The 14,758-nt window shown below is 44.6% G+C and overlaps 1 protein-coding gene across 2 annotated transcripts in view; it reads left to right on the forward strand.

The window, feature by feature from the left end:
• The first annotated feature begins 11,896 nt into the window (after positions 1-11,896).
• The window catches only part of LOC126471449 (ecdysone 20-monooxygenase), a 173,935-nt gene continuing 171,073 nt past the window's right edge, over positions 11,897-14,758 (forward strand). For both annotated transcript variants that reach the window (XM_050099635.1, XM_050099637.1), the window contains exon 1: positions 11,897-11,936. The gene's annotated coding sequence lies outside the window, so the exon portion shown is untranslated. The remainder of the gene's footprint in view (positions 11,937-14,758) is intronic.

The raw sequence follows: 14,758 nt of genomic DNA on the forward strand, positions 1-14,758 counted from the left end.
CTTGAATCCAGAACCGCGCCGCTGCTACGGTCGCAAGTTCGAATCCTTCCTCGGGGATGGATGTGTGTGATGTCCTAAGGTTAAAAATGGTTCAGATGACTCTGAGGACTATGGGACTTAACATCTGAGGTCATCAGTCCCCTAGAACTTAGAACTACTTAAACCTAACTAACCTAAGTACATCACACACATCCATGCCCGAGGCAGGATTCGAACCTGCGACCGTAGCAGTTGCGCGGTTCCGGACTGCAGCGCCTAGAACCGCGTGGCCACCGCGGTCGGCTCCTAAGGTTAGTTAGGTTTAAGTAGTTAAGACCCATAGTGCTCAGAACCATTTGAACAATTTCCGCGTAACACCAGTGGTGAGGTGGCTTCCCCGACCACGCTGCCAGCTGTTTGGTTGGTATAACGCCACTGTTCCCACCTTGTGCAGAAGCATTATGTGGTGTCGCACATCAGATGCATCTGCGTTCATTATCTCTCATTGTAAAGTGGTATTTTCTGGCACCGCAGTGTTCACCAGTGATCTGGTATTGTGAGCAAATGTTTTGTGTTGGCATTGTAATAATAATAACAGTGCAGCACGACCGAGCACAAGATTCGCAGTAAAAGTGGTTGTCCAAGAACACATTCACTGGCTCTGAAAATAACGTTCTGCTGCAAAATATTCCTCAGAATTCGACAACAGTAATGGCCAATGCGCCATACCGCTCTGTTGTGATGGATAAAGGACCGACAATGTAGTGGAGGAAAGCGGAAATTTTACTCTGGGCACAAAGAAATGTTCAGTTGAATAAAGTTGAACTTAGCAAGTGTAAGGCGTAGTTAATGGAATATGTAGTGTTGTACAAGCTAAAAACCCCGAAGTACCAGTCGACGAACTGGCTGACGTTAAAGGGCTAGTTTAATCAGGTTTCCTCCACATCATGCTCATTTAAATCTGGCTGAGAATATATGGGCCTATGTGAAAAGTAATGTTGCAAAAAACGACAAGAAATGATGTTGAAATTCTGACGAGAGAAGCCACTGCAAATGTTACACCACAGCACTGGTGTCGAGTTGTGAGTCCTACCAAGAAGGTAGTTGAGGAGACATGGATTCATGAAGGACTGTGACGAGTTTAGAGAAAGTCGTAACTTCTCTTGTTGCCGTGTTAAAGTCTGCTTCTTTGTTAAAAACACAGCAGAGTTTACAAACATTCATGTCATCCATATACTAATGCAGTTGACATTGCGACATAATCCTCAAGCAGTGTATTAGTAAACTAGCAATTGAGGCCAAAACAAACCAATAATTACGAAACAGTACATTTTCAGTATAAAAATAAATGTGTATCCTCTTTACTTACATTGTTGCAAACTCCACAGCAATTCTCATTTCACCAGCTATCGATGACACTTAAATATTACATTATTTCACTATAGACAACTGCATTTGCTTGAATATTGCAGAAGGTATGGAAGTTTTGCATATTAATGGTACGGCAAAGTACTCTCCCCTTTTCATGCTATTATTTGCCAAAATCTTTTTTCGATATCTTAGACCATTCATGAGGGATTGATGAATATTTCATTCTGGCTTTTTCACTGGCATATGCTTTTATGATGGCTTGCTTTACATACATTCCGTTTTCTCGTCAGTGGAGACAGAAAACGATATTCTTCCAAGTTTATAGAATAATACAATATGTTATCCATATGCGGAAAACATAGGACCTAACGTCCACGAAACGCAGATTCATAGCGATTCCCATTTTTCACTGCAAACGTTTAAGAATTTCTTGCAGTAGTTTACCTAATATCGAAATATCACAGTAACAATGAGCATTAACGAGATGATAATCAGTTCATCATGAAACTGACGAATTAAGCTATAAGATGTGCGAGAATCAGAGTTCATTACTAAATAGTTTCTCTAAAATCGTTTGACAAAGACTGCAGATCGGCGAGCTTGCCCGGCTTGCTATTCATGCAGTCAAGCGAGCTTGACAGTTACCACGCCGAGTAGTCCTTGCATTATAGTCACCTGCAGACGCATTCAGCTGGCTACTATGCTTCCTTCCACTTGTTCTGTACCGAACTGTCCAAAGTCGCAACTAATTTTAAATGCTCAGTAGTGTCAGTTACACAGGCAGACGCATCATGATTGGGGCTGTAATGTGTCGAAAAAGTCAGAGTAGTGCATTACTTGAATTGAACAGCTCCATATTTATAAAGCTAGCTTGATTGAAAATCAGAGAAAATTGGGGATCAGGCATATACACACATCAAAAAAAGTTTTGCATCACCTGGGTTCCAGGAGTTCTGGAACCTGTACAGAAAATTTGAACAGAGATCAACATAAACATCATTTCCGCCCTTTTTATTGCTCATGGAAACCACACACTGCATGTTGTACCACAATACAGCTAGACTTTCAGAGGTGGTGGTCCAGACTGCTGTACACACCAGTACCTCTAATACCCAGAAGCACGTCCTCTTGCACTGATGCTTGCCTGTATTCGTCATGGCATACTATTCACAAGTTCATCAAGGCACTGTGGGTCCAGATTGCCCCACTCCTCACCGGCGATTTGGCGTAGATCCCTCAGAGTGGTTGGTGGATCACGTCGTCCATAATCGGCCCTTTTCAATCTATCCCAGGCATGTTCGATAGGGTTCATGTCTGGAGAACATGCTGGCGACTCTAGTCGAGCGATGTCGTTACTCTCAAGGAAGTCATTCACAAGATATGCACGATGCGATCGCGAATTATCGTCCATGAAGACAAATGCCTCGCCAGTATGCTGCTGATATGGTTGCACTATCGGTCGCAGGATGGCATTCACGTATCGTACAGCCGTTACAGAGCCTTCCATGACCACCAGCGGCGTACGTCGGCCCCACATAATGCCACCCCAAAACAACAGGGAACCTCCACCTGGCTGCTCTCGCTGGACAATGTGTCTAAGGCGTTCAGCCTGACCGGGTTGCCTCTGACGATTGTCTGGTTGAAGGCATATGCGACACTCATTGCTGAAGAGAACGTGATGCCAATCCTGAGCGCTCCATTCGACATGTTGTTGGACCCATGTGTACCGCGCTGCATGGTATCGTGGTTGCAAAGATGGACATCGCCATGGACGTCGGGAGTGAAGTTGCGCATCATGCATCCTATTTCGCACAGTTTGAGTCGAAACACGACGTCCTGTGGCTACACGAAAAGCATTATTCAACATGGTGGCGTTGCTGTCAGGCTTCCTCCGAGCCATAATCCGTAGGTAGCGGTCATCCACTGCAGTACTGTCCCTTGGGTGGCCTGATCGAGGCATGTCATCGACAGTTCCTGTGTCTCTGTATCTCCTCCACGTCCGAACAACATTGCTTTGGTTCACTGCGAGACGCCTGGTCACTTCCCTTGTTGAGAGCCCTTCCTGGCACAAAGTGACAGTGTGGACGCGATCGAACCGCGGTATTGACCGTCTAGGCATGGTTGAACTACAGACAACACGAGCCGTGGATCCCCTTCCCGGTGGAATGACAGGAACTTATCTGCTGTCGGACCCTGTCCATCTAATAGGCGCTGCTCATGCATGGTTGTTTACATCTTTGGGACGGTTTAGTGATATCTCTGAACAGTCAAAGGGACTGTGTCTGTTATACAATATCCATCTTCAGGAGTTCTGGGAACCGGGGTGATGCAAAACATTTTTTGATGTGTGTATCATCTGATAATGACAAGGACTAAAGCACTGTTATTAAAAATCTGCTTCACAGTCTTCATTTTGTCTCAAGGTAATAGCTATTAACACTCCGGCCGGCTAAGCTGTTCAGTCAGATCGGTTTGCCTCGAAACACGTCTACGGCGATTGTCTGGTTGAAGGCATATGCAACACTCATTGCTGAAGAGAACGTGATGCCAATCCTGAGCGGTCCATTCGGCATGTTGTTGGACCCATCTGTACCGAGTTGCGTGGTGTCATGGTGGCAAAGATGGACCTCGCCATAGACGTCGGGAGTGAAGTTGCGCATCATTCAGCCTATTTCGCACAGTTTGAGTCGTAACACGACGTCCTGTGGCTGCACGAAAAGCATTATTCAACTTGGTAGTGTTGCTGCAGGGTTCCTCCGAACCATAAACTATAGGCAGCGGTCATCCATTGCAATAGTAGCCCTTGGGCGGCCTGAGCGAGGCATCTTATCGACAGTTCGTGCCTCACTGTATCTCGTCCATGTCCGAACAACATCGCTCTGATTCACTCCGAGGCGCCTGGACACTTCCCTTGTTAAGAGCTCTTCCTAAGACAAAGCAACAATGTGGACGTGATCGAGCCGCGGTATTGACAATCTAGGCATGTTTGAACAACAGACAACGAGAGCTGAGTACCTCCTTCTTGGTGGGATGACTGGAATCGATCGGCTGTCGGACACCCCCTCCACCCCACCCGTCTAATAGGCGCGGCTCATGCATGGTTGATTGCATCTTTGGACGGGTATAGTGACATCTCTGAACAGTCAAAAGGACTGTGTCTGTGATACAATATCCAGAGTTAACGTCTATCTTCAGGAATTCTGGGAACTGATTGATGCAAAACTGTTTTTGATGTGTGTACATCTTACAAAATGGTTCAAATGGCTCTGAGCACTATGGGACATAACTTCTGAGGTCATCAGTCCCCTAGAACTTAGAACTACTTAAACATAACTAACCTAAGAACATCACACACATCAATGCCCGAGGCAAGATTCGAACCTGCGACCATAGAGGTCGAGCGGTTCCAGACTGTAGCGCCTAGAACGTTCGGCCACCCCGGCCGGCTGAAATCGTGGACACAGACAATAAAGAACATTAACTAGCGAATGAAAAATGCCGACTGTACTGAAATGTAAAACAGATAAAACTTCTATGTAATATGAAAGCAGACTTCCCGAATATCAGGAAACTTTTCCTTCAGTCAGTGACAAAACTGAATTACCCACATTCCGCTCTCCAGGCAGTGTTTCCTAATTTCCTTCATCACCAAACTACGCATGTCACATCAGGCAGTACGAATACGTGAAGGTAAAGGCGCCCGCAACTCAACAGTTGGTTTGAAAACCCCAGTGCTTCAGAGGTACAGTCTTACTGGAGATGGTATGCCTCCAGCCTCTTACCCAAACAATTTTCGGGAGATCCACAGTTTAACATGTTCTCCGAAACATGATGCAACTTTTCAGTTCTCACACTAAGAAATCTTTATCAGATGTTTGTGGGACGCTCAACTGCACGGTCAAGTCCCAATTTGTACACAGTCCAATTTTTACACAGTTCAATCCAGCCAATGTCACGAATGATGATGATGATGATGAAATGACGAGGACAACACAGACACCCAGTCCCCGACCAGAGAAAACCACCAACCTGGCCGGGAATCGAACCTGGGATCCTTATAACAGGTAAAATATGTGACGAGTGACACTGAAAATACCAGGGCCAACTGAGGATTAAAGAGCAGTCATTTGAATTTCTACATCTACATCGATACTCTGCAAACCACCATAAGGTGCGTGGCGAAGTTTACCCTGTAGCACAACCAGTCATTTCCTTTTCTGTTCCACTCGCAAATGGAGCGAGGGAAAAACGACTATCTATAAGCCTCCATATGAGCCCCAACTTCTCATATCTTATCTTCGTGGTCCTTACGCGCAGTTTATGTTGGTGGCATTAGAATCGTGTGGCAGTCAGCTCCAAATGCCTCTTCTATAAATTTTTCAATAGTGGTTCTCGAAAAGAAGATCGCCTTCCCCCCACGAATTCCCATTTCAGTTCCCGGAGCACCTCCATAACACTTACGTGTTTCTCGAACCAACCGGTAACCAATCAAGCAGCCCGGCTGTGAATTGCTTCGATGTCTTCCTTATGTCGCACCAGCGTTCTATATGTGGTCTCCTTTACAGGTGAACCACTCTTTCCCAAAATTCTCCCCATAAACCGAAGTCGACCATTCGTCTTCTCAATCACAGTTCTCAAATTCTCATTCCATTTCATATCGCTTTGCAACGTTACGCCTAGATATTTAAATGACTTGACTATGTCAAGCAGGACACTAGTAATACTGTATCCGAACATTACAAGTTTGTTCTTCCTGCTTATCCTCATTAACTTACATTTTTCCTTATTTAGAGCTAGCTGCCATTCGTCACACCAACTAGAAATTTTGTCTACGTCGTCCTGTATCTTCCGCGAAAGCTGAACTAGCCAGATGCTTCCAGTACCTTGAGGAGACCTGAGCCTCTGATAATTTATGGATTTACAGCGAAAGAATTCATATTATGAGTAAAGATGCTATTTGGAATATACGCTGGATGATATTTGAAGTCGCCTCTGTATGTGGAGTCATTATATGTATTACTATCTCGGCTGAGGAGAATGCAGTTAGATGTATTCTTGATCAAGGAAGGGAGGTATTTTTGTTGCATCTCGCTCGAAGTCTGCAACCTTAGTGATTTTCGAAGCCGAATGTTATATACGGGTAATTCTAGATCGCTGGTATTAAGACTAGTGTTTCTTACACTTAGCTTATCTTTGTAAACGCTGAAGCAAATGATTTAGAAAGTCTTGAGATGAGAAAACGGAGAGTTTTAGTATGTAGGAATGGTGTACAGCGAAAAAGATGAAACTCTGCGCTATTTTCATAAACAGCTTCTGTTAGGGCAAGAATTTCCATGCAAACAAGCTGAGACATCAAGGAAGTTCCTACAAAAACGAACGTTAAGTATTTCTGGGACACTATACAGTTTCCAAGAGGTCGATTTGGTTCTTATTTTACGTAGCCATGTGACATCGGTATAACATTGAGAACCTTGTTAGATGCACTTGCGATGGTGTGTAGCTATGCGCGCGCATTTTTTGCGGTGATGTGTCAAACACACGCACAGGCTAGATGCGTTTCACATGTCCCGTTAGGATCGCGAGGAAGAGAAAGCAGGCAATCAGATTTATATAGTGCGATCTGTGATGTCAGTATCCAATGGTATCGCATCAGCAATAGTAAACACACGTGTGCACAGCCCAAAGGATGACTTGGCGCTTATTGAGATAGACATGTGACATCAGTATAACACTCGAAGAACTGTAACTGTGGATGTGACTTTCGCATGCTGTCGGCAGCGGCGTGACCCGCCATTGTCCCCCACCCCAAACCGCCATCTTGGATTACATCACAAGAGGGATGACAGCACCCTCTGGTGGCGGTACTGTGTACTAGGTCAGTTGGACTCCGGACCCCATGGTGAACACACTTGGTGCTGGTACTGACTTTAGTTGTTTAAATAAAGACTGCATGCAAAATAAAGACTTATGTGGCAGCACAGCCTGAGTTCTTTTCTCCTACAGTTCCTAGGAAGAGGTGGCAGTTGGATGACTTAGGTTGGTGGAGGTAGCCCAAGTGCCCTTCCCTTCCCACCATTTCCTTAGGTTAATGGAGGTAGCCTTTTGTTGCATTGTATTGATGGAATTTGAACTTCCCGCCATTTTCTGGGGGAGGGGAGGGGGTTAGGTTAGTGGAGGTAGCCCAGTTGACCTATCTTCCCCCAAAAATTCAAACTTCCCGCCAAAAGGCGCCATCTTTGATAATGGTAATTGTGTCATCAGCTGATATCACGGCCGCCATCTTGGATGACGTCATCAGCTGACGTCACGGCCGCCATCTTGCATGATGTCATCAACTGACGTCGTGGCCGCCATCTTGGATGACGTCATCAGCTGACTTCACGGCCGCCATCTTCGATAACGGTACTTTGGGGCCGCACGAAGATTGTCCCACTACTTGCAGCGATAAACAAAGTAAACATTGCATCATAGCTACAATAACATTTGCCAAAGTTGACATTTCGTCAGAAAAGAAACCAAGAAATTTGGATGAGTGCGAAAGAAGTCCCAGAAGAAACATTAGCGTTTCTGCAAATGGGCCAGTGGATCGTGTGGTGTCGTATACGTTCGACTGTGCGGACAATGTACAAGAGGACTATAATGATGACGATATGTTCTAACAAATGAAACTAATAACGAAACAAGTGTCGCGCCACGTAGTTCATCATCCTTGTCGAACAGGGAGCCATAAATCCCGTCTCCAGTGAAACGTACAAAAGGACAATTGTTGTCCAAGGGGCGGGTATTAACACAATTACTTACATGGTAGATTACCCGCTGCGTAGTAAATAAAAAAAAGAAAAAAAAACGGTTACGAACTATTTCGAATAAGTCCGCAGCAATACGAGCATTTAGTGCATAGGAAAAACTACGGACATTCATGGGAGAACAAGGCGCACTCGTTACAAAACTGGTGTTTGCACGTTTCAAGGATGTTCAATAAAATTTACAGGACGTGCACAATAGTCACCTACTACGTAATGCACGCCAGATTGCGCACGACATATATTACAGTGATTTCAAGGGAATTAGTGGATGGTTGCATAACTTGAAACAGTGCAATAAAATTGGAAGAGACGTCAGATCGAAATTCCGGACCAAGCGTCAACATGACGATGCACAGTAAGCTGTGGAATCGGCCCGAAAATTTGTAAATGAGATCCCGTCGTTCAGCAATGATTTTGTTTTCAACTTCGACCAATTGGGATTTCTAAAGAAAATGTATATGAAAAGAACCCTGCAAAATAGAAGCACCAAGAGAGTTGTATCAAGATCAACTAACAGCAATGCCTTAACGCAATAGTACACAATTATTCATGTGGTTCAAATGGCTCTGAGCTCTATGGTACTTAACTTCTCATGTCATCAGTCCCCTAGAACTTAGAACTACTTAAACCTAACTAACCTAAGGACATCACACACATCCATGCCCGAGGCAGGATTCGAACCTGCGACTGTAGCGGTCGCGCGGCTCCAGATTGTAGTGCCTAGAACCGCTCGTCCACTCCTGCCGGCTACACAATTACTCCGACCATTAATGTGGGAGGTAAGTTGGCAGGGTAGTTATTTATTGTTCTGCGAAAAGTTGAAGGTGCTCTGCTCCCTGCGATTTTTTCTCGTGCAAGCAAGAGTGGGAAAATGGGAGTAAGGAACTACAACTGTGGTATGAGTACTACTTTTGGCCAAGAGCTGGTCAAAATAATTTGCTTTTGTCTGATTCCTGGTGTGTGTATAAAAATCGTACTCCTTTAGAGCAAATTATACCTCCTGAAAAGTGTGTGACATTGCAGTTCGTACCACCTGGAACCACTGGACAAATTCGGCCTTTGAATATTTGTTTTTTCTCCGGCTATGAAACATATTATTGCACTATCTGTAGCTATGCCTTGAAGGATAACCAGTTTTACGATAAGTTCCGGGACACACGGTTTCGCATTCGGATGCATGACATTACATTCTATCAGTTCTCATCACTCCGTTACAACAATATGATTCTATATGCATTCTTTAAGACTGGACGTCCTGCACAGTTTGTAACTCCAAAGGAGTTCGCCTTCGGTCTTGATGGTGCGAACCTTTGTGATCACTGTGGCGCACCATTTTTCATTCGGTGTTCGGGGTGCAAGTTAATGGTTTGTTCCGAACTTTTCTTAAATGTCCATGATATCCATTTCGTAAAGTGCAATACATGCAGGGTGAGAATCATTGAACTACATGAAAAAGAAACGTAAATTAGTTACAAACTACGGCGTGCACAAACTTTATTCAACATGTAAACGTCACTGCAAGTATTCGGATTTAGGTTATGACATGTTCGAAATGCCTGCCATCCTTGGCGATGATGTGGCGCAGACGAATAGCGAAATTCTGCATGACCCGTTGAAGTGTCGGAACATCGATGCTGTCAAAAAAAATGTTCATCCAGAAACAATGTCCTGCAGTATATATGGACCGTGTCCGCAAAATACTGCAGATACAATGTTCAAATGTGTGTGAAGTCTTATGGGACTTAACTGCTAAGGTCATCAGTCCCTCAGCTTACACACTACTTAACCTAAATTATCCTAAGGATAAACACACACGCCCATGCCCGAGGGAGGACTCGATGCTGTCGATGACCTCCTGAGTGGCTGTTTGTAACTCAGTAATGGTCTTGTCTCTAATATAGCCCCACAAAAAAGAGTCGCACGTGTTCAGATCCGGAGAATGGCGGCCAATCGAGGCCTATGCCAGTGACCTCTGGATGCCCCAGAGCCAGAATGCGATCTCCAAAGCGCTCCTCCAGGACATCAAACACTCTCTTGCTTCGATGGGGGTCGAGCTCCGTCTTGCATGAACCACATCTTGTCGAAATCAGTGTCACTTTAGGTAACTGGGATGAAATCATCTTCAAAAACCTTCACGTACCGTTCGGTAGTCACCGTGCCATCAAGGAATATCGCACCGATTCTTCCGTGACTGGCCATTGCACACCAGAGAGTCATTCGCCGAGGGTGAAGAGACTTCTCGATTGCGAAATGCGGATTCTCAGTCCCCTAAATGTGCCAATTTTGCTTATTGATAAACCCATCTAAATAAAAGTGGGCTTCGTCACTAAACCAAATCATACTATTTCCCACCATGCCCCCCCGGCCAACCGGGCAGTTTGAACGTCCTAAGGCAAACCGTTCAGAAGTTGTTGTTGTTGCTGTGGTCTTCAGTTCTGAGACTGGTTTGATGCAGCTCTTCATGCTACCCTATCCTGTGCAAGCTTCTTCATCTCCCAGTACTTACTGCAACCTACATCCTTCTGCATCTGCTTAGTGTATTCGTCTCTTGGTCTCCCTCTACGATTTTTACCCTCCACGCTGCCCTCCAACGCTAAATTTGTGATCCCCTGATGCCTCAGAACATGTCCTACCAAACGGTCCCTTCTTCTTGTCAAGTTGTGCCACAAACCCCTCTTCTCCCCATTTCTATTCAATACCTCCTCATTAGTTATGTGATATACCCATCTAATCTTGAGCATTCTTCTGTAGTACCATATTTCGAAAGCTTCTATTCTCTTCTTGTCCAAACTATTTATGGTCCATGTTTCACTTCCATACATGACTACACTCCATACAAACACTTTCAGAAACGACTTCCTGACACTTAAATCTGTACTCGATGTTAACAAATTTCTCTTCTTTAGAAACGCTTTCCTTGCCATTGCCAGTCTACATTTTATATCCTCTCTACCTCGACCATCATCCGTTATTTTGCTGCCCAAATAGCAAAACTCCTTTACTACTTTAAGTGTCTCATTTCCTAATCTAGTTCCCTCAGCATCACCCGACTTAATTCGGCTACATTCCATTATCCTCGTTTTGCTTTTGTTGGTGTACATCTTATATCCTCCTTTAAGACACTGTCCATTCCGTTCAACTGCTCTTCCAAGTCCTTTGCTGTCTCTGACAGAATTACATTGTCATCGGTGAACCTCAAAGTTTTTATTTCTCCTCCATGGATTTTAATACCTACTCCGAACTTTTCTTTTGTTTCCTTTACCGCTTGCTCAATATACAGATGTTATGACGATTTTATTTCGTATATTTCAGTAATTGTCACCCTGTACATCCCATAGATGATCGATCTCTGCACCTGCCGGACACGTAGTTTCTTTCACCCTCCTGATGCACGTTGTGAGTCATTAGAAGCTAATATTTTTCCTGTCATCATTTTTAACACAACCCTTTGGAATGAGCTTTACTTATGACTGAACTTGCTACCTCGCACTTAAGGGGTTCCTCGTAAGAAACCGTCACGGTTACTTCTTCGAGAAGCGCCATAATTTTTTATTAGCTGTGTACAGGTGTGAACTGCCAGAGAACGTCCCATGCACGTTGGGGACATGGAGAGCGTGTGGGCAGAGGAGGAAGAGTTATGGGAGTGTGGACGCAGCGTCGGCCAATGGGGCGGCGAGGCGCGCCGAGGCGGCGGCTGGAGGCGGCGCGGCGCGCAGCGAGCCTCAGTGTGCGGCCAACAGCGCACGTGCTAGCAGCATCTTGCATCTGCCACGGCCGCAGGTAAGCATTTGCCGCTTCGCGACAGCACTTCCCCGGCGCCGGGCTCAGGGGAAGCGGTGACGGGGGCAAAAACTGACCACGTCAGCAGTGTACGTAGCGCCGGCTTACGCGAAATTTTGTGCTACGCTCCGTACTTAATTTTTCACTCCTTTCGTTTCTTCCTAGGTGCTCGGTTTTATATGAGAGCAACAGCTCTCGGTAATTTGTCTTTGGTGCTTTATTGCGCTCGGAGGAAGAACTGATCACAGGTTAGTTTCCACTTCCTGCACCGCGTTTTCTCTTATTTCGCTGCGGTGGAGCACGATCGCGGTGGGTCGTCTCGCCGAGCGGCTGCTCTCTGCCTTTGTTGCGTGCGCGGAAAACGTTCGTGTATTGCCCTTGAGACGGTCTTCTCCTTTGTCATACCGCAGCAGCTGTCACTGGTGGTAGTAATCGATTGGCCGTAGGTGTTTTGTTGTGTTCCGAGGAAGAAGTGATCGGAAGTTATATAATGTTATGTTACGTTTAGTGAATCTGCAGTGGTCCTGCACTGCATGACTTGTTGACAGGAAGCGTCAGTCAATGTACAATCCGGAGGAAACGTCACCGTATCAGTTTGCTACTTTTTGTAATGCTGCAGTACTACCTTCGGCAAACTTTTGAAGTTTTTTCTCTTCCAGACCTGTTCTAGATACAAATTTTACACATTTAAATCACGCAAATACTTTCCTACATTTCATGAATTTTTGGAGTGTAACATGTGAGAGGGCTGTGAAATATAACGGAATATCAAAATCTCCATAGGGAACTTGTGTAAACGAGTATCACTAATTCTTCGGTTTTCTTCATTTGAGTTTTGCCTCACTCGTTTTGAATTGACCCAGAATGTGAGGGAGCGCGTTTTATTAAAACTGTAAAAGAGTAATAGTCTTTTGAGGATCGCTGTGTCTGGTTACTTCTGCGAATTTCCTAATCATAGATAATCAACAGGCTTATTATACGACAGGGCTGTCTGTATTACCGATGTGAAGCAGAGATCTGCTGTTCGAGGATTTCTGTGCTGACCGGCCTAGGAAACATACCCGACTGTTTCACGGAGGGAGCTAAAACGTACAATTTTTCGCCAGTGTATTGTAACATGCAACTGCTTCTGAACACTCGAGTTGCGACTGTAAGCATATGGGAGCACTGTTAACGCGTTACGAACACTGCTAACGTTACTTCGGAAGAGTTCGAGAAACTGAACAATGCACTCATCTTGCGGTTTGCATTGTCATATTTGTTGTCTATGTTCTCCACCCCTTTTGAGACTCAACCGTTTCGTCAAATGTCGAGCCAGGTAACTGGCTATAATTAACCTGTAGCTCTCGAGGGAACATCTCTAGCATCCACTTTAAACCATTCAGCGATACACATGGAATCATAGTTCGTGGGGAGGGAATCTGTACACAGTCGGTGCGCCCAACACGAACTCGGCCGTTTCTCATTATGGCAATTACATGAAGTGCTTATCTTCATCTATGCAGTTTTTTACGATTTATATCGTCCACCGTCAGGAATTCTGTATTTCATCTTCAAACATCTTCTCGCAACAGCGGACTTGTACTTGTGAGAATATTAGTCAATAAATGCGTGCTATGCAGTCCCAACCAAATTATTCCTATCAATATGTGCGTTATTCGTGAGACTGTCTACGCTCGTTGTGACGTGCAAAAGGGTCATGGTGGCTCAATTTTTCACCTAGTGCTTCATATTTAAAGGGGGAGACTATAGAAACTGTCAAATATTCTTCCCTCGAATGTTCTTTTGTGTGGTACACATATTCTGCTCCGCCTCTAATGACCTCACTCTCAACAAGACGTTCCATACTAAGCAAGCAATTACGACTCGTATAAAAGAAAATAAAAACGAGCTACGGCCTTGTGAAATATCGCGTAATAAAACAACGGCAGGCGCTGAATATTCACGTTGCAGGCTTAGCGATTCCGTTTGCGGTGCTAAGTTGGTGAGATTAGAGCTGTAGGCGTTCTGTCAGCGGTAATGCGTGGTTTCCCAGAAAGACAGCGAGCCGGAGCGCGATAGGACTCCGCCTCACACCAAGTGGACTGAGGGTGCACAGCGATTGCATTACTCAGTAATCTGCCCCTGTTTCACATATCTGTCTTCTTCTCGGGGACTATAGAACTTCTCGGCTACTTCGGTGTCTAATTTTCGTATGGGCTGTCGATGAACACGGTTGCTAAAGTAATTCACCAGTACAAACAAAATGCATTTTTACTGTGGCAAGAGGAAGTAATCGACTCAGTACGTGTCACTGACTTGACTAATAGTCATTGACATCTAGTGTAACTTTGAAAATGACGAGACTTCTTACGCCTTCAGACGGTACTCGTATTTCACGAAAGTGTATTTTTATATTGAATGTAAAAGTTACATCTGTTTTTGTGCCCATAACTATATGGAAGAAAATTTTCAACTAGTCTTCTGGAATTTTTGTGGCATTCGAGTATTTCTTTTTAAATACCAATATCAAACCACGTCCATTAATGAATGGATTTTGCACAATCGTATGAAGCCTGCATTTCGCTGAAGAGCACACAAGGTGCGCTCTTAATGCATGCCTTGCACAATGTCTGCCATATTTTCACTGTAAGTTTTCTAGTGAAACTAAGTTTATCTTCCCAACAACGGTTATAGCCAAGTTTTCTTTGTTCATTGAACTCGCTACGCACTCTTAAAAGGTTTTAAAATAAAGAGATCTACATAAAAATGTCTGTAGTAATCGATTGGCCCTTGGTGCGTTATTGTGTTTCAAGGATGAAGTGATCAGAAGTTACGTAACG

The sequence above is a fragment of the Schistocerca serialis genome, chromosome 3 (assembly GCF_023864345.2).
Source record: "Schistocerca serialis cubense isolate TAMUIC-IGC-003099 chromosome 3, iqSchSeri2.2, whole genome shotgun sequence".
NCBI classification, from domain to species: domain Eukaryota; kingdom Metazoa; phylum Arthropoda; class Insecta; order Orthoptera; family Acrididae; genus Schistocerca; species Schistocerca serialis.